General features: G+C 36.7%; 1 protein-coding gene across 1 annotated transcript in view; it reads left to right on the top strand.

Annotated features, from left to right (window-relative positions):
- The window catches only part of LOC122071333 (UDP-N-acetylglucosamine transporter UGNT1-like), a 68,464-nt gene that overhangs the window by 28,973 nt on the left and 20,239 nt on the right, over positions 1–19,252 (top strand). The gene's annotated exons all lie outside the window — the stretch shown is intronic.

Below are 19,252 nucleotides of genomic sequence, written 5' to 3' on the forward strand. Positions count from 1 at the left end.
GTGAGATGAGAAGTGCATTTGCTCTCTTTCTTTCTAATCATTTGACTGAAACTAATGGGTTGGATCAAAATCTTTGCTAGCTTCCTGAAGTCTTTGAGAAGCTTCCTATTAGAGGTTTTCCCTGCAACGGTGGATATTTTGGAAGCACTTGTTTCCGGAATTGGGTTGCCTCTTTAGGTTCTCAAATTATAAAGAGAAAAGTCTACACTGTTATACACAGATAATAGAAACCATATCAAGGAGGTTGTTTTCATTAAAGAAAAAATAAAAATATCACCTAAACCCCCCGCCCCTCCCATAGTGAAGGTGGGATTAGATCCAAAGATCTCATGAAAACCAGCCCTTACTGGTAGTGTTAACTGGCACTGTCAATTCTCATTTCCTGTTCTACTGGAGTTGAGCGACATGGTAAGATATTAAATTGATATATTTTTTGTTCATAGATAGAGAAGTCTTTATTAAGCATTTAAGCTTCTGGTTTTGGGTATGCTGTATGAATTGGAATACAGGTTTTGAAGCATATTTAATGATGAGAGTTTACATATGGACTTTTTCTCTATTCTGCTTCTTGACTGTTTCTTCTAATGATAATGCAAATCTCTGGGTTAATTCTCAAGTTTCTTGTGTAATCCACTGATATCTGATGATGTTGTCTCATCCATGCTTACTGAAAGCCAAGGAGGTCTTCATTGGAAGAGTGGTAAAATGATGTGGACACTGTACATTCTTTCTAATGATTCATGCTCAGGATTATTATACTTGGATCTGAGTCGCCAGTGCTTGTATAGTAGTTAGTAACTCGCGGACTGATGGCACTATGGCGGATTGACTGGTTCAAAGTTATCTTACTATATGGTTTTTAATATTTTGGTGTCATCTGATTATCTCTGTCTGACCTGCTGGTTAAACTAGATTGTTCTAGCCGGCCCCTTTCTGGTTTGGCATTGGAGTAGCCTTGTCCTTGCTAAAATTGACCTCTTCCTCTACAATATACACCACAATGTATAATGTAGAATCTCACATGTTCCCTGAAATTAAGTCTTAAAAATCTGAGTCTTTTAGGTTAGTTAAAATCTGTGAATTGTATCTCACATGTTCCTTGAAATTTCTTAGTACCTGAGTAACTATTGATCATATGACAATGACATTCTTGTAATCAGTCGGTGCTCCTACATTATTCCTGGACCTTTACTTATAATTTGGCTTATTTGGAGTTTATTTGCTGGGTGAATCTCCCTGTTGATTGTAGTCACTGTGTATGTTCTCAAGAATCTCAGCAGTGGTTGTTTAGTACTTATTTCCACTTGTTAGCCAGTGATTTTATCATATCAAACACATTCCAAGTTCTTGTTTTCATTAAGTTGGACACTTTTTAATGATCAAACCCACCACATCAATGATCTTTCTACTTACGGTCACTAAAAAGGGGCCATTACAACAACAATCATAACCTTATCTCAACTTAATGGGGTTGGTTATATGGATCCGAAATAAGAATAGTTTTATAAAGAGACAACATAAGTAAGGTGAGGTGAAGTACAAAATAGGTAAACGTAAAAGTCAAAGCATCACAAAAGCATCCCCTATAAGGGGTTGGCGACTCGGGTCCTTGTCCTCCATAGAACTCTATCCGTGGTCATACTATAATTTAGTCCTTACCATATGCATTTTTTTTCCCATTTCATCAATAGTCATTTTGGGCTTTCCCCTACCTCTTTTGGCTCTATCCAATTGAATCTGATCACTCTTCCTCATTGGGGCATCCATAGGTTTCCGTTAAACACGATCATACCACCTCAATTAGTTTTCATGGAGCTTGTCTTGGATAGTTATGACTCTTACATCGCTTCTAATGCAATCATTCCTTACTCTATCTCTTTTGATCTTGTTGCATAGTATCTTCAGCATTGTCATCTCCGCTACACTCAGTTTATTCAAATTACTCTTCTTGACTGCCCAACACTCCGCTCCTATGTCATAGCTGGTCGTATAACTATCAGATAAAATTTTCCCTTGAGTTCGATAGGCACGCGTTTGTCACATAAAACTCCCGACGCACCTCTCCATCTCATCCATCCCACTTTAATTCTGTGGGCAACATCGTCTTCTTTATCACCCTCTTTACTAATGATGGATCCATGTATTTAAAATAGTCACTTTGAGGTAGTTCCCGATCTCCAAGTTTCATCACTCCATCCCCTCCATTAGTTTGGTTAAAGGGGCACATCATATGTTCTATCTTCATTTTACTTACCATAAAACCTCTTGATTCTAAATATGAACTCCATAGCTCCAATTTGGTATTAATCATTTACACTGTTTCATCTATCAGAACAATATCATTATTGAATAGCAAACACCATAGGATTGGGTCTTGGATGTGCCTGGTTAGATTATCCATAATGAGTGTAAACAAATAGGGATTTAGGGCTGATACTTGATGTAACCCAATCGAAACTGGGAATTTATTACTTTATCCCTTTGTCGTTTTGACACTCGTCACCACTCCCTCATACATGTCTTTAATATTTTCCACATAGTTATTCAAGCCCATTCTCTTTTCTAGGACATATGCCAAATGTGCTCTCTTGGTACTCTGTCATAGGTTTCCTCCAGGTCAATAAAGACCATGTGAACATCCTTTTTGTGGGCTTTAAATATTTCCATAAGCCTCCGAATGAGGTAAATAGCTTCAGTCGTGGATCTCCCTAGCATAAAGCCAAATAGCTTCAACAACCTTTTCCCATAGCTCCATGGAGCTATAGTTATTGCAGTTCTAGATATCTGCTTTGTTCTTGTAGATCGGTATTACAATCATCAGGCATTGTCTTTGTATTCAAAATCTTGTTGAATAACTTAGTTAGCCAAGACACTCCATGTCCTCCTAGACTCTTCCACACTTCAATTAGTATCTCATCTGGTTCTAGAGTTCTACCTACATTCATCTTTCATAGAGCCTCTTGAACCTCAATAACGCTAACATGCATTATTTGTGCCTGTGATGTGTTGATATGATGTCTAATCATCCACTTCGGGGTCCATCCTATTAGTCAAGGAATCTCCATTTAGTATGTTGTAAAAATAATCACCCCATCTCTTCATAATGTCTTCATTCCATACAAGTATTCCACCATCCCCGTTTTTAATGCATCTGACATGGTCTAAATCCCTGCTCTCCTTTCTCTTATTTTCGTTATCTTATAAAAAGAGGGGTCATTATCAAATGGAAAAAACTTCATTTCTTTGCCAATAGATGGTTGATTGAAAAAAAGGGCATAATTAGTGCATGAGGCTCCAATAGTGCGGGGTCTGGGGAGGGTCACAATAGATGGTTGGATGTAGATACCGAAATGTGTAATACAAATAACAACCCGCTTCAAAAAACATTTTTCAATAAGCCCCTTAGGGAGCAGGGCCCCCTCTCTGATAAGGAAGGAAGTGATATAATCTCAATTTTATGACAAATCCTATTCGATGGCTATTCTCCACTAACCACAAAGAACAACTGATTTGTATGGTTTCTATTTCAATTTCATGGGAAATTATTATTATTATTAGAGAAAATTGCATTGCCACCCCCTAAACTTCGGTCCTTATTCAACGCCACCCTGGACTTTTCGAAACGTCAAAGCCACCCCCTAAAAATTCAAAAAATTCCAAATCGGTCCCTGCCGTTAACCGACCGTGATAAATGAATGAAAACCGGTTAGTTTTTTTATAATATACCCAAAACACCCCCACCTATTGTGAGAGGACAATATTGCCCTCTCTTTTATTTCCATCTTCTAGACCCATCTCTCATCTCTCATCTCTCATCTCTCATCTCACTCCTCTCACTCACTCGGCCGAACAAGAAGAAGAAGACGACGACAGTACGCCACCCCCTGCAACTGGATTCTCTTCCCTCCGGCGTGCGATTCTCCCCCCTTCGGCGTGCAAAGCTCTCCCCCCTCTGGCGTCCGAACCTCTCTCCCAAGGTATGTAGGGTTCGGCTTCTTCTTCTTCTTGGGCATTTAGGGTTCTTCTTCCTTAGTTAATTTAGGGTTTATATCCTATGGAATACTGAAAATGGGGATTTTTCTTTAATTTTTCATCTAGGATTGATTAAGTAGTGTAATAGCATCTAGAGATGGGGATTTTCTCTTTAATTTTTTTTAAACGTTCATCCGGTCAGATTGTTCATTTCATTCTGAATGGCCTTGCGCCAAACACCAAAAATCCTATTTCCTGAATAGAGATGGTGCATAGTGTGGTCAATTTGCTACATGGGGAAGCATAGATCATTTCACTGCGTGGAAGAGGAAAGAGTTCCCAATCTTCTAAAGCCTGAGTGTTTAAGAACTTGATTGTCCATTCTCAAGAGTCCATCCTTCCTAGAAGATGATGATGAGATTTCACTGTCCATGAGAATCATCTCACGATTGGGGTGTTTTTCAGTTCGGATTGATTAATATTTGTCGCAACAGAGGCGAATTTAAATTCTTCTGCTACTCCATTCTTGTATTTCGTTCTGTGTTCTTAAATTTCATTTTGGGTATGAGAATGGTGATTGTTTTGTAATTCAGTAATTAATTTGGACTCTTCACTATGTCAGTATCCTTGAATTTATCTGATTTTGCTTCTTATTTTGTTTGAAATCCTGATTTCCTCGAGGGTTCATGGGTGCTTTGTCACTTAATTTGTTCTGTTTCCAATAGCTTGCTTGCTGATGAATATGGTGGTTTATGTTGCTTTGTAGAGCTTTGAAGGGGCTGGTGAAGTTACATTGTAAGTTTCAGTGTTTTCTTTGAGGAAAGATCTATGACTTGTGTTCCCTGTGTTTGAGTTCTGGGTCTATATTTTGAGCGTTTCTCATACTCTGGATGCTAAGTAATAATAATCCACTTTTACCATGTTTAATTTGTAGATAACCGATGTCTACCACGAGTGTCAATGACAGCAGTCAAAGTGGGTTAAGGTTTGTGAATGTTAGATGCAAATGTCCTGAACCCAAAGGGGCATTGGTGAGAATTTCAGAGTCTAGTTCGCACCCAAATATGTTGTACTACTGCTGCCCTGAAGCACCAAGAGGATGTCGATACTTCTCATGGTGTGAACCTATAGCTGCACCAAGACTTTTGCCACCCCCTGCAACTAGTTTATAAGCAGTTGTTGGTGAAAGAATCCAAAGTCAACAGATGAAAGAAGATATTCGTGCCTTGAGGAAAAGAATTAAGTATTTAGAGAAAGCGTATAGAACGATGAAAATTGTAATTGGTGTGCTTGTGGTGGTGTGTTTAGTGCCATGTGTTAAAAAATGACTTTACAATGTTTAATAGTGAAGTTGTGTCAAGTATGTAAGAATCTGAACTAAATGAAATCGTTCATTCTCACTGTTCTTATTACTAAATTATTGATTAATCATGACCCTCAAAATTGAATGGGTAGCATTTTGATGGAGAGAGTGTCAGCATTGTGATAAGTTTCGAAAACAAAAGGGCAACATTTTGACTATAAACGGGCAGCATTTTGGCTGTAAACGGGGCAGCATTTTGGCTGTAAACAGGCAGCATTTTGACTGTAAACGGGCAGCATTTTGGCTATAAAATGACATTTAATACCTGTAAATACCTGTAACATTACACACTTGAAACCAACATATTTCATCACAACATATACCATAAAAAAACATCCAAAACATATCCATGAATACCTGTTCAAATTCCTGTTTTCATCACAACCTATACCATAAAAAACATCCAAAACATATCCATGAATACCTGTTCAAATTCCTATTTTCATCACGACATATACCATAAAAAAACATCCAAAACATATCCATGAATATCTGTTCAAATTCCTGTTCATAACATATTCCATACAACCATGTCTAGTGTGAAATAGAAATAGCTCTTAAAAAAAACCAAATCCGTCAAAAACATCCAAAACCATAAAGAAACACCCAACTGTCTTAAAGTCATAAAAAGTAAATTAATACAATATTGTTCTCTTGTTCTAAATTAAAACATCCAGATTGCTTGTACTTCATTTCTTCTCCCTCTCCCTTGCTGTCCTCTTTGCTCGATTGGTCTTTTGCTTGGTCAATACTTTGTCTTGTAAACACCCAACTATGCTAGACATAGATACTTGTGATCTAGTCAGTCGTTGAGATGTGCTGATCCCATCTTCATTCTATCCTTTATGTTTCTCCTACACAACAACAAATAAGCATGAGATATTTATTAAACAAGTTTCAACTAAATAAATAAAGTGAGTTGCATTTACCTTTATATTCTTCTTTTTACTAGTACATCCATCCTGCTTAGCATCTCCAGCCCTCGGGCATGTCCTCCTATTGTGTCCTTCCTTCTTGCAGATGTCACACCTAATTGATGATGATCTCTTCCTGAAATCTGAAGGAAGTGCTTCTCCTGCTTCTTTTTTCCTGATTTTGTGAGGTCTACCTGGTAACCTCTTCAGATTTGGTGGTAGTACTCTCTCATTAGGAGCATCATCCTTCAACACTGCCAAATCTGAAAGTGGATGGATCATCTCTTTGTATGTATCCAAGTATTTTTCAATATTGAAAAATGGATCACAATAGTTGGTCAACTCTCCCCTTATGTATGATATAGAAGCTGCAGTATGGAGACAAGGTATACCAGTGCTTTCCCAAACTCTACAATCACATCTGTAATGGTTCAAATTAACCACAAATCTGTTTCCAAATCTATCTAAGACCTCAAATTGACCTTCACCTACCGGTTGACACCTGCAATGCCTTGCTTCTTGCTGAACCTTGTTCAACTTCACCATAACCCTTGGTGTTACTTTACCCTCCCACATGGTTACCTTCTCATACCTTCTATGTAGCCTACCCATTATTTTCACCCTTAGGTGATCAACCAATGTGAGAATGGGTTTGCTCCTTAAGTCTCCAATCCAGTGATTAAATGACTCAGTCATATTGTTCGTTATATGGTCACTTCTTGCTCCTACATCAAAGGCATGCCTTGACCACATCCTCGAGGGGTTTTCATTCAAATACAAGTATGCATTTTCCTTAATCTCCTTGATGTTATTCATTTCCTTTTGAAACTGAAGTTCAGTTGAAGCTTGTGAGGCAACCCAAAAATGTAGTCTCAATAGCATACCAGGGTGCTTTGCCTTCAGGTTTTGATATAGATGCCTACTGCAGATTCTTTGGTGAGCATAAGGGAAGATTGTGGAAATCACAACTGACAGCCCCTATACAACACATATGGAAAATGTTAGGACATGTAAATGAGTAATTCAAAATACATATAAAAAAGAAAAAAAAAAGAGAAAAAAAAGTATACCTTCTGTCTGTCTGACATGAATGTGAGTGACATATCATCACTGTCATCGAGTAGAGCATCTCGTAAATTATCCAGAAACCACGTCCAGCTATCCTTACACTCAACTTCAACTACACCATATGCAATAGGAAAAATACCATTGTTCCCATCAACAGATATTGCACTCAACAGAACCCCTCCATACCGGCCCTTGAGGTGGCAGCCATCAAGACCAATGAACGGTCTACATCCTCTTAAGAAACCCTTCTTGCAAGCATCAAAACAGATAAACAATCTTTTAAAAATCAGATTATCTGACATACGGTTCCTGTTCTCAAACTGGAGCTTAAAAATACTCTCAACATCCTTCTGAAGTACCAACCTAGCATAAGCAGGTAATTTTGCATATGATGTGGAATGGCTTCCTTCATTAATCTCTAGGGCAATCCTGCGTGCCCTATACAACTTGGTATAGTGGAATTGAAGACTGTATGTTTTCTGCATGTGATCAGCCATGGTCTCTATTTTCATTTCTGGTTGAACCTTCAGCTGTTGAAGAAGTTTCATTGCTATCCATCTAGATGTAGCAGACTTGTTCTTGGTTGCCTTAATACATGTATGAACTAGGTTATATGTCTTTACCATGTAGGTGATACCATCTGATATTGGTGAACGATGTAATCTCCATGAACAATTTGGTGCTCTGCATATAACTGTAACTCTAGTTTGTTCATTTTTCAGCCTAATAATATCAAACCCCTCTTGTAATATATATTCTCTCAAAGCTTCCCTGAAATGGTGCACATTTCCATATACATTACCTTCAGCAATCTTCACCTTGCCACCTTCACCCATATAATTTTGTTCACCAAATTTGCCATAATACTCATCAGATTCATATCCAGATAGGTCATCATCAATTGGATCCTCATCATTTTTCCCATACCCATCATCCTCTGTAGATTCACTGTCATTCTGACCATCTTCTTTTTCACTTTCATCATCCCACTCGTCTTCGCTGCCAATTTTTCACTCTTCATCAGATCCAACCATAGAGCCATCCGAACACGCATTGCTGTTGCTAATAGCCTTGACAACCTCATCAGACACTCTCAGTCTCTTACCAGTAGCTTCACTTCTGCTACTAGCTCTTCCATTAGAAGTAGCAATTCTCACACACCTTGCAATGGTCTTGGTATCTTTACCTCCCCTAGCAGTAGCTGTAGCACAAGCAGTATCACTTCCACTTCCACTACTATTAGCACCAGTAGTAGCCCTACATATAGCAATTTTGCTCTAACCAGGAACATCACCATATGGTTGTAGAGCCTATTAACATTGTCCACTAGGTTCATCATCAAGTTCACCATCTCTATCATTAACCAGACTGCTAGGGAACCGGTTAACTGTAAATTCATCGGTTGCAGACTTGCTGTGAACAATGTCATCCACATATATATTTATCATATCACAACTATGCAAGCCAAACAACTCATACATTGATGGATCATCTGTTACCTCTTTTATCTCATTGTTCGGTAGTATACACTTCGCTTGGAAAACTACATTATGACCCACAGGCACATGTGTGATGAGTTCATTGTAGATATCATACACCATGTCCAAGTAGCCATATAAGTCTGGATCAACAATTTTAACTACAGTCTTCCCACTCCAATGGTATTCAATAGCACACTTAACATTCATTGCTAAAAAAAAATTCAGATGTGAAAACAAAGAAAATCAGTAACATTACTTAATACTCATTAGAATGGTAAACTCTTCATCAAACATTTCAGATAATACACAAGTCAAAGCATTTATACATCCAAAAAAGAAATTTCCAAATCAAAATCAAGGACCAATCATAGCAATGCATAATATAGAGAACCTAATCATAGGATTTTTCAAATATCAACTATTTTCCCATATATATTTTCTCATAAGAAAATAATCTGGTTAAATCATCAATCCACACTTAACATAAATAATTGATCTTTTCTAACTTTCTTGAGGGATGAGGTTGTCATTTTGCCCTCTCTATCCAGCCGTATAATAAGATAATATATCATGTACAAGAGAGGGAGAGAATAGGTTTCACAGCAACAACATAACGTAAGTCGATAGAAATCGTGAACCTCTGATGCAGGAACTATAAAACCTCTAGATGATTGAAGACTAATTCACAGATATGCTACTTGATCACACATTAAGCTGATATGAATGGGTCACATACTTACCTTAAAGGTTAGAAGAAAGAGAAAAAAAGGGGGGGGGGAACCAATGGAAGTTCCATTTGGTTCTAGGAAGACTACAACCAGAAATTAATAGATTCCAGTAGAATTCCCCTCTCAGTTTGTGGCAAAAAAATTGTGGTGAAGAGATATTTATCAAATTTAAATAAAAAACAAAAACAACTTCTGTGAATTTATCTTCCAAACTCCAGAGATAGATATCTTGTAGAATTTTTTTTTTTTTTTTTTTCAGAATTACATAATGAGAAAATGGGGCTATAAATAAATCTTTTCTGTGCAAAAGAATATTGTTCTCTGGAAATTTTCCTGAAATTGCATACTCTTGAGATCAAATGAACTCTAATACGAAATTATGAAGTTTTTGATGGAAAATAAAATCAAGGAACAACTTACCAGAAAAAGGAAAGAAACCAGAAGGCCATAAATGAGGTTGAAACATCAAATTAACACCATTAAAAGATCATCATCAAACAACAGTCCAAGAAAAAATTTTACTTTCTTTTTTCCCCACTCCAAAGTGCATAAACCCCTTTACCTTGACCAGAAGCACATATGCTAGAAAGGGGAAAAAAAAAACAAAAGGAACCTATAACTTTCATGCAACCATGAAAGTTGTTGGTTTTCTCTTTGTAACTGACGGGAAGTAGAGCTTGCTTTTGAGAAATTTACTAAGTTATCTGTCTTCTTTTTTATTCAAAAAAATAACAATATAAATAAAGAATTGAGAAACTATGGTATACAACACAGTGTCTGATTAGGCATCTGATCGGTGCTGAGAATACCAAAGCCAATGTTGTAACTAAAATCCATCGAAAAAGGAATTCATTCAGCCAAAAACTAGCAGAATTCTAAAGAATAGGAACATTAATTCTAATGTCTAGGCGGTGTGAAGGTTCATCAGGATAAGTGAATTATTCTAAAGAATAGGAACATTTATAAGAGAAAATCCCTATCTCTAGATGCTATTACACTACTTAATCAATCCTAGATGAAAAATTAAAGAAAAATCCCCATCTCCAGTATTCCATAGGATATAAACCCTAGATTAACCAAGGAAGAAGAACCCTAAATGCCCAAGAAGAAGAAGAAGCCGAACCCTACATACCTTGGGAGAGAGGTTCGGACGCCGGAGGGGGGAGAGCTTTGCACGCCGGAGGGGGGAGAATTGCACGCCGGAGGGAAGAGAATCGAGTTGCAGGGGGTGGCGTACTGCCGTCGTCTTCTTCTTCTTGTCCGGCCGAGTGAGTGAGAGGAGTGAGATGAGAGATGGGAGATGGGTTTAGAAGATGGAAATCAAAGAGAGGGCAATATTGTCCTCTCACAATAGGTGGGGGTATTTTGGGTATATTATAGAAAAACTAACCGGTTTTCATTCATTTATCACGGTCGGCTAACGGCAGGGACCGATTTGGAATTTTTTGAATTTTTAGGGGGTGGCTTTGACGTTTCGAAAAGTCCAGGGGGTGGCAATGCAATTTTCTCTTATTATTATTATTATTATTATTATTATTATTATTATTTTATTTTATTTTATTATTATTTTTTAATATTTTGGGAGCTGCTTGGTTTGATTATTGCACCTTATTTAAGTGAAATAGAAATCAAATCTCAATGACATCTCAATTTCAAAATTAAAACTACATCCACACTTGCTGTTTAATGAGCACATGGCTAATTCAATGGGCAACACCTTTCTCCTCCTGATGGTGTCACTACAACCACCGCCAACACCCTCTCCCAAAGAAATATTGAGAATCTATTCTAAAAAAAATGATTTGATTTTTTATTCTTGAAATATTTCAGATTGATGCAACCAAAAAATTGAATTTCATGAAAATTAAAATAAAAAAATAAAACAAAATCAGGCCTTAACAAAATCAACTCCAATAGATGCGACCTACCTTTCAAAACATTACATTTTCATCATTTCCATGTCCTGTCCGATAATAGGCCCAATTGGTATATAAAGACACCCTAGGCCACAAAGGTCTACAATTTGAGAACATTCATAGCAATTTCCATCGCAACTAGATTAATCAATTTCCCTGTCTAGTGGCTAGAATTTCCAAGTCATAAAATCCATCAATTCCTGATTAAACTAATTAAGAGTCCACAAATATAATCATACAAGAGGGAAAAGAAAAAGGTTAATGGTAGGGACGAAAAGTAAGCCTAAAGAGTCCAAGTATGAACATCTAAGAGAAAAAATTGGTTAAATGGTAGGGACTAAAATTAAGCCTATAACTTTGGAGTATCAACGTGATTTTTGGGCCATGGTCCCACCAAAGACAAGAAAAACTTTTTCTTTTGTTTATTCCAATTCGAGAATAGAGAATTTGGTCGGCAGACAGATAATGGTAAGTAATACTCACCTGTCGGGTCTTGGATGCTATAGACCACCTGATCAGAATAATTTTTAGAAGGAACTAACCGATCAGATGGATGTCCAGAGTACAGACCAAGAATCTGGGGTTCTTGTCCTTGCCCTGTTTCTAAAATGTCTAGGATGGTACTATAAGGTAGGGGCTCCCTACATTTGTTGAAAGGAAAGTCTAAAGTAGATAAGAAAATGAGAAAAAAAGGGTTGTTGGAGTGTGTGGAAAGAGAAACTACCACTAGAAGAAACAGTTAAACAGAAGTAGTAGTAGGGGTAGGGGGTGGGGGTGGGGGTGGGGAGAGAGAAGAGTCTGGGACTCTGGGTAATGAAGAACTCTACAAGGTATAAAGTGGTTCTATATAGGATGCGTAGCAACTCGAGTTCGTGGATGGAGAGGTGTCTTTCTTGTCTCCACAAGATGACAACTACCTCTGGCCTAACTGCCCTGCATGATTGAAACATTCCCATATTTGAAAAGCTTTTTATTTTGTCAATTATGATTTCATTTCATTGCTCAAGAGAGAGAGAAAGAAAGAAATGCTAGAGAGAGAGATTGATTTCTGCCTCTCAATCCAAATCTAAGAGGATATTCAAGATATATATCAAATTAGCACTCAAGGGTATGCTTTTTCTAATGAAATATAATAATGCTATATGAGACAGAAGGGCACCTAGAAAAAAAAATTATAGAGATAGGGTATAAGATGATTCTTTCAAATGCTTGGAATAGTAGTTAGTGGGTTTGAAGTATAAAAATGGAAAATGGTCTAGGAAGGTCCAAAAAGAAAAGAATAAGAAAACAGTTCAAATGAGACTACAAGATTATAAATATTTTCATTCCCACTGATAGATATTAATATCCAAAGTAATCTTATTTAAATAATATTTCTATCAAAAAAATCTTACACAAATAAAATTTAAGATTTGAAATGATTCCTTCCCCTCCTGTATGATGTTTCATCCTGTGCTCTTTTCGATTTTCTCTGTTAATTTATCGCATGAGAGTGATGTGTCTTATCTCTCTCCTAAAATTAAGAGATTGAATTTCTCTATTGATTATTCTTATCCAACAATTGAAATGTTAACTGTATTCCAACCTTTCACTTAAAATTAATGTGGAAAGTATGATAGCTTTTTTAGTTGTTAAATTTTAAACAGAAAAAAGAAAAAAAAATTCAATGGCCCACTATGAAAAATGTCTGGTATACAAGTATAACATCACTGTCTCTTTCTTTACCCAATCCCAGACCCTTATGTGTTGAGAGGGGAAGAGTGCTGAATCCTAGGATCTGGTGAGGGTAGAAGAAAGAAGAGAAAGAGTAATGGTTTAAGGCGTGGGGGAATCTGTTTGGATGGTGGCACGCGACCTGAGCCACCTAAATCATGAGAGAGAGAGAGAGAGAGAGAGAGAGAATGAAGGATGCCCCATATTTTTTTTTTCTTCTCAAACAGGCTTTTAAAAGGAGCTTTTGGCCTTTCCCATGATCTTGAAAGAGAAGGGTAAGAGAGGGGAGGCATTAGAAAAAAGGAAAAGGGAGAGAAATATGAAGGAAGGAGAGGAACCCAATGTTTGTGTTCCCTAGTGCAAGACCAAGGCAGGGCTCTTTTAGCGCCGGTGTCTTCGCTTTGGGTTGGCGATTGGATGAGTTAAAGATAGATAGTTAGAGAGAGAGAGAGAGAGAGAGAGAGAGAGAGAGGGAGAGAGCTTATTTTGTACGTACCCTTCAGAAACTTCTTTCTAGACAATCCTTTGCTGACATTCTGTGTTTCTGTTCCCAAGACTCCTCATTTCTCTCTCCTTTTCTCCATCATTCTAACCCATCTTTACTCCACTTCCTCCTCTACTACTATATACTCATTTAATGGATGAACAAGCTATACAATTCACAGAGGTTGGATCTCATCCTGGTTATAAGGAATGTGTCCCAAGTAGTAGTTCATGGGTTCACAAAAAAGGACTCTCTCTCTCTCTCTCTCTCTCTCTCTCTCTCTCTCTCTCTCTAGTTAGTCCCTTATTATGAGGCCAATGTTTCAAGTCATGAGATCAAAGGGCTCCAACCATATATAGGGTACTTCTATAGTTATGTGGAAATATAATGTATTTGATTGTCAAGATGGGGTGTTAATATGAGAGATAGAAATGAGAAGGATTAAAATAATTGAAAGAGAGGTATGAGGAAAAAGGAATGGTTTGGGTTTTTGGTGGAGAATATTGCAGGTGCATGCGCAAGGGGAGAATTTTTGATTTTATGAGTACAAACTAAGCATGACACACTAAAGTAAGTTGCTCCCTTTGACATCATTCCACTCACCTTCTCCACCTTGACATCCCGATCGAGGCAACCCTATCCATTATACATTCTCCCCTCCTCCCCTCCTCACTTCCACACCTTTCTTCATCTCTTCTCTTCCACCCTTGTCACCTTTCTTCTTCTCCTTCCTCTCCCTCTCTCTCTCTCTCTCTCTCTTCTGGCTCATGATCAGACCTCTCTCATTTTCAGTTATTTTGTTTTAACTTTAACCATCCTTAGCTACCAACTGCAATGGATGATAGTCATTCTTTTCCCATTTTCACATACCCTACATCCACGACGGTTGTCTGATCGGTCGTTATCGTTACTATCATCATCATCATCTCCCATCAAAACCTAAGAAGACCAAAAGAATCATCTAGCCCCACGATATTTATACGAATTGCGAAATCATGATCTATGTTATGATCATCAACTGAACTGTCATATATACGTATGCTTGATTTCATCACCAACCCTATCAGCATCTTATGTGAAAGAAAATGGAGCTATATATGTACTCCGTGGATGGTCTCTCATATTTCTCTTCCCTTTCCCCTTCAGTATATAGATGGTCAAGTTATCCTAAATCTTGTTATTTTCCTAGGGTGGATCAAACCTAGATACCCCTCTTCTCATTACATCATCCCTTGCACTTCAATTGCATATATATATCCTAAGATTCACAATCATGATTCATATTCCCATGGCACAACTACCATATCCTAAACCACTAACAACACCAACTTCACCAAATACTACTCCACCACCACCACCTTATCTCTTTTCTTCATTACCTGTAATTCTAATGATAATACTGTTGTCCTTTCGCGTGATACCAGGCAATTCGGAGATCCTTTATTCATTCATATTTTTTCCCCCTTTTTAGGTTGGAAAGTTGGTGTTGATTTTGTGACCTTCAAACTACCTCTCCTACAACCTATTAGTACATATGGTTCATGCCACCATGATATATTAATTCCTTGTTGCAGCCATGGTAGGAGCACTTCTCTGTTGTCTTTCAGAAGCAGTTTGTGAATTATAGGGAAGTAAAGAAAGCGATATTGGTGAGGTTCAATCTGAAGACGGCTTTACAATTGAATAGTAAAACGATCTCTGATTGAGCCGCGCCAATATCACTTTCTATGTCGCCTCCATCTTTTTGGCCTTCCCTTCTCACTTTCTAGATCAATATCCATGTTTATATATCCATCTATATCTTCATCTTCTGTTTGATTTGGGTGGTGGTGGTGGTGGTGGTGGTGATATTATCACAGAGCTGTTCTGTATTTGGTGCAAGTTCTATAACTGGATGAAAAGATTCAATTCATACTTTAATACTAAAAAACATTTCTGTTTCTTATTGGCAATAGCTTTTGGTTGTTACATTAAAAAAATTTGTTACTGTTATGCAGGTAAAAAGGCAGCCAAGTGGTGATTGCTTAGGAGAGAAAGGTATAGTATTATAGAATCATGCAATGAGTTTCATTGACAGTTAAACAATCTTTCTTTCTTTTTGGATTAAATATCAGAACAAGTGAATGGCTTCCATGTTTGTGTTAAGCATGGATGAGATCTTAGTCTAGTACTTGGTGATAGAAGTATGATGTAAAAGGTCTTGTAACCTACAACACTGAGGTTACTGAAACTAGAAAAAGAAGGCGTGTAAGAAGTAGGTATCTAAATCTTCTCATCATTGATTTCTTAGCCTGATATATGATCTTCTAAACTATATCCTTAGGGTTCTGGACTCATGTCAGTACACAAGCTGTCAGGGCAAAGAGAAAGGAATAGATTTCATTATTGAGTTAGTTGTACAGATTATTGTTCCATCTGTTCTTTGTTTTTTCAGTTTAATTTCCAAATGTCTATATAGTTAAGGTAAGGAAACAGATCAGCAAAAATGGATAAATGGATTATTAGTGGATGTCTGTTTCATATTTTCAATTTTTCTATCAGAGAGACGTTTGAGTTGTTCTTGAAAATAAGCTGGTTCTCCACTTAGGGACTTTTGTTGACTTTTAACATTTCCATTATAACTTTTATCCATCTTTTTTTTTTTTTTTTTTCCCCTCCCTCCATCATAGTCCTCGTCATCATGATAGTCTTCATGCAGATATTCTCTTTTCTGGTATATATAGCTTTTTTGTTCAATAGATTCAAAGATATTCTCTTTTCTGTTGGTTGGAGCAATTTGATTTGAATGAAACATTACTTTCTTTCTTTATCCTCTATGATCCCCCTTTATGGAAAGAGCATTGACCTGAAAAATGGCACAATAGATGATTTAAAGTCTTTAACACTGAATCAAGAAAAGGTCCTTTTAATTAACATTAACTAATTGTGTGTTTCTCTTATTCTAAGGTGAAAGCATTGGAAAAAAGTTTCGGAGGTACTTTGAACAGATGTGAATATATATATATATATATATATATTTATATATAAATCAGATTTGTATTACGAAGTTGGAAGATATGCTTTTTAGTAGACTATGAGGTGGTCCTAATAAAATGGAATATTTAGGTACAACATTCTTTGCCTTTCTAGCTCTCAAGTTTTGTAGCTGAAGACTGACTTTTAGATGTAAAGAATGATTCTGAAACTATTAGATCACATATTCAAGTTACCATTTCTCTCTCTTTCCCTTTCAATTCATGAAGGCCTTGAATGGTGGGAATTATAATATGGGGGTGTGGTTCCTGCTTGTGCGTGAGGGCCAATGATAGTGCACGAGAAAGCATCCACAGAAATGTCATTTTCCTTTTAATGAAGGGTGGGCTGATCATTTCGCCCCCTTGTGTCCGGGCGTAGGGTCCACACTCCCCCCGCAGAAAATATTTTCCCTTATAATAGTCATCAACTTTGAAGATCTATCAAATGGCTAATTATGTGGGGTAGTCTAGCTGTCAAAAACACACAATAGGCTTTCGGCTTCCATTCATATGTTGAATATATGCTCATTTGGACAGGGGCAAGGGTTATTTGGATGATTCAAATATTTTTCCATGTGGCACATTGTATGGGGTCCACATTTGGTGGACAGATTGACCCAGAGGTCCCATGCGCACATGTCAAGTTTTAGCCAAGAATGCATAATACAAAGTGATATAATAAACTTTTGAAAATCTAGAGACTATGAAAGGATGCATGGGTGCATGGATGGCTGAAAATACAAGGATCATGCTAATAAACGGGAGGGTATTGACTGAATTAAATTTTGAAATTTGACATTTTTCTAATCTGAACCTAGACTTTTTTTTGTAGAAAAACCTAGACCTTTCTATCTTTTTTTTTTTTGGTAAGGACCTAGACCTTTCTATCTAGTTGCATGTTATAATCAACTTATCCTCCCAGTAAATGGCTTAAATAGTTGGACCATTTAGATAAGCTTGCTATTGTGAGAACAACTAATAAAATTTATTCCCAAAATAGGAAACATTGAGAGAGGTAATAAGAAGTGGCCCTTTACATTAGATTAGGATATAAGACCCACAAAACATAATATGGCTCCATGATGGCTTTGATGGATGTCGGTCAAACCTTTTTTTCCTTTTTTTTGATAAGAATGCCGGTCAAACCAAAGGATAAGTTCGAGTCAAATTATAGACCAAGGAAGGTGTTAGACACCTTAGTCCATCCGGTTAATCTAGATCTTCCAATTTATTTGATCAAAATTAAAATATAAAAATATAAAAAAATTAAATGAAAGGATAGTGGAGGTGTTTAGCTACAACACAAAAGTTCAAAAAGTAAAATAAAATACATATAAAAATGGCATTAATATGTATATACCTAGCCGAATGATAATATGTGTCATGAAAATATTGAATTAAATTCTAAAAAACATACAAGAACTAAAAGATAGGAAATCACCTTCAACACTTTTATTAACATAAAATGCAGGAAAATCATAAAAAACATGGTAAAGCATGAAAAAAAAAAAAAAATCTATTGAAAGTCCATCAAAATGACCAAAAATACTATGAATGAGAAGAACACGTTACCATGGCGGCAAGACCTCAAAACATGAATTAACCTAGAAAAAAAAACCCCATGAATGAAATTTTGAAAACAATGAAGAAAAGTAAAGAGAACCAAACCATCAAAGATCTGAAGACAGGTAGACCTAATCAACAAAGCAAAACTATGAACTTAAGGCTATGTTTGGTAGCCAAGAGAAGAAAAGAAAAGAAAAGAGAAGAGAAGAAATGGTGAGAAAATAAAAAGAGCAAGTATGTTTGGTTACCAAGAGAAGAAAAGAAAAGAAAAAAATTCAAAAATTTTTGAATTTTAGGAGAGAGATAGACGCGTAGGAAATCATTATGTAATCATTCATTTTTGTCTTATTATGTTTTCATATTTTCTCATGTTTTCTTGTGTTTTTGGCAAGAAAATTTTTTGGGGAGCAAAAGAAAATTTCACAATTCCCAAGAAGAATTTTGAATTTGAAAAGGGGAATCTTTTCTTGGATGAAAACATACCAAGTGTAAAGAAAAATTCTTAACCCAAAGAAAAAAGTACAAAAAGTATACTTTTTTTTTTCTTCTCTTGGCTACCAAACACAGCCTAATTGAAATGCATGCAATGTGCATAAAACTCCTTCGGCACTGAGTTCGTGTCGAATATGATGTGGTTGACATCGAATCGAGTCTGTCTAGAGTCAAAGTTCAAATTTTCGAGTCTCTTAAGCTGGTTAGTTATGTTTTGGACCGGGTTGTACCTGACCTAGCCCTAACTTATTCAAAACTTTAAATGGCTATAACTTGGGCTCTATCTTAAAGTCCAAATTGGGTGATTCCAAAGGCATTTTATTATAATTTTCATATAATTGATATGGTATGAAATTCAGGAACTGTCTTGACCAACAAGGACAATCTCCAATGTGGGTTCCACATGGCTAAAATATATTCTTCTCGCAGTTAAGGGGTAAATTAGCTTATTTTTATACCAATATATTAAAGTATATGAAATTTTGAAAACATGATTAATTCGCCCCTAACCATGTTTGACTCACCTGAGTCACCAGGTTTT

This window comes from Macadamia integrifolia, unplaced genomic scaffold (assembly GCF_013358625.1).
Source record: "Macadamia integrifolia cultivar HAES 741 unplaced genomic scaffold, SCU_Mint_v3 scaffold_210A, whole genome shotgun sequence".
Classification (NCBI taxonomy): domain Eukaryota; kingdom Viridiplantae; phylum Streptophyta; class Magnoliopsida; order Proteales; family Proteaceae; genus Macadamia; species Macadamia integrifolia.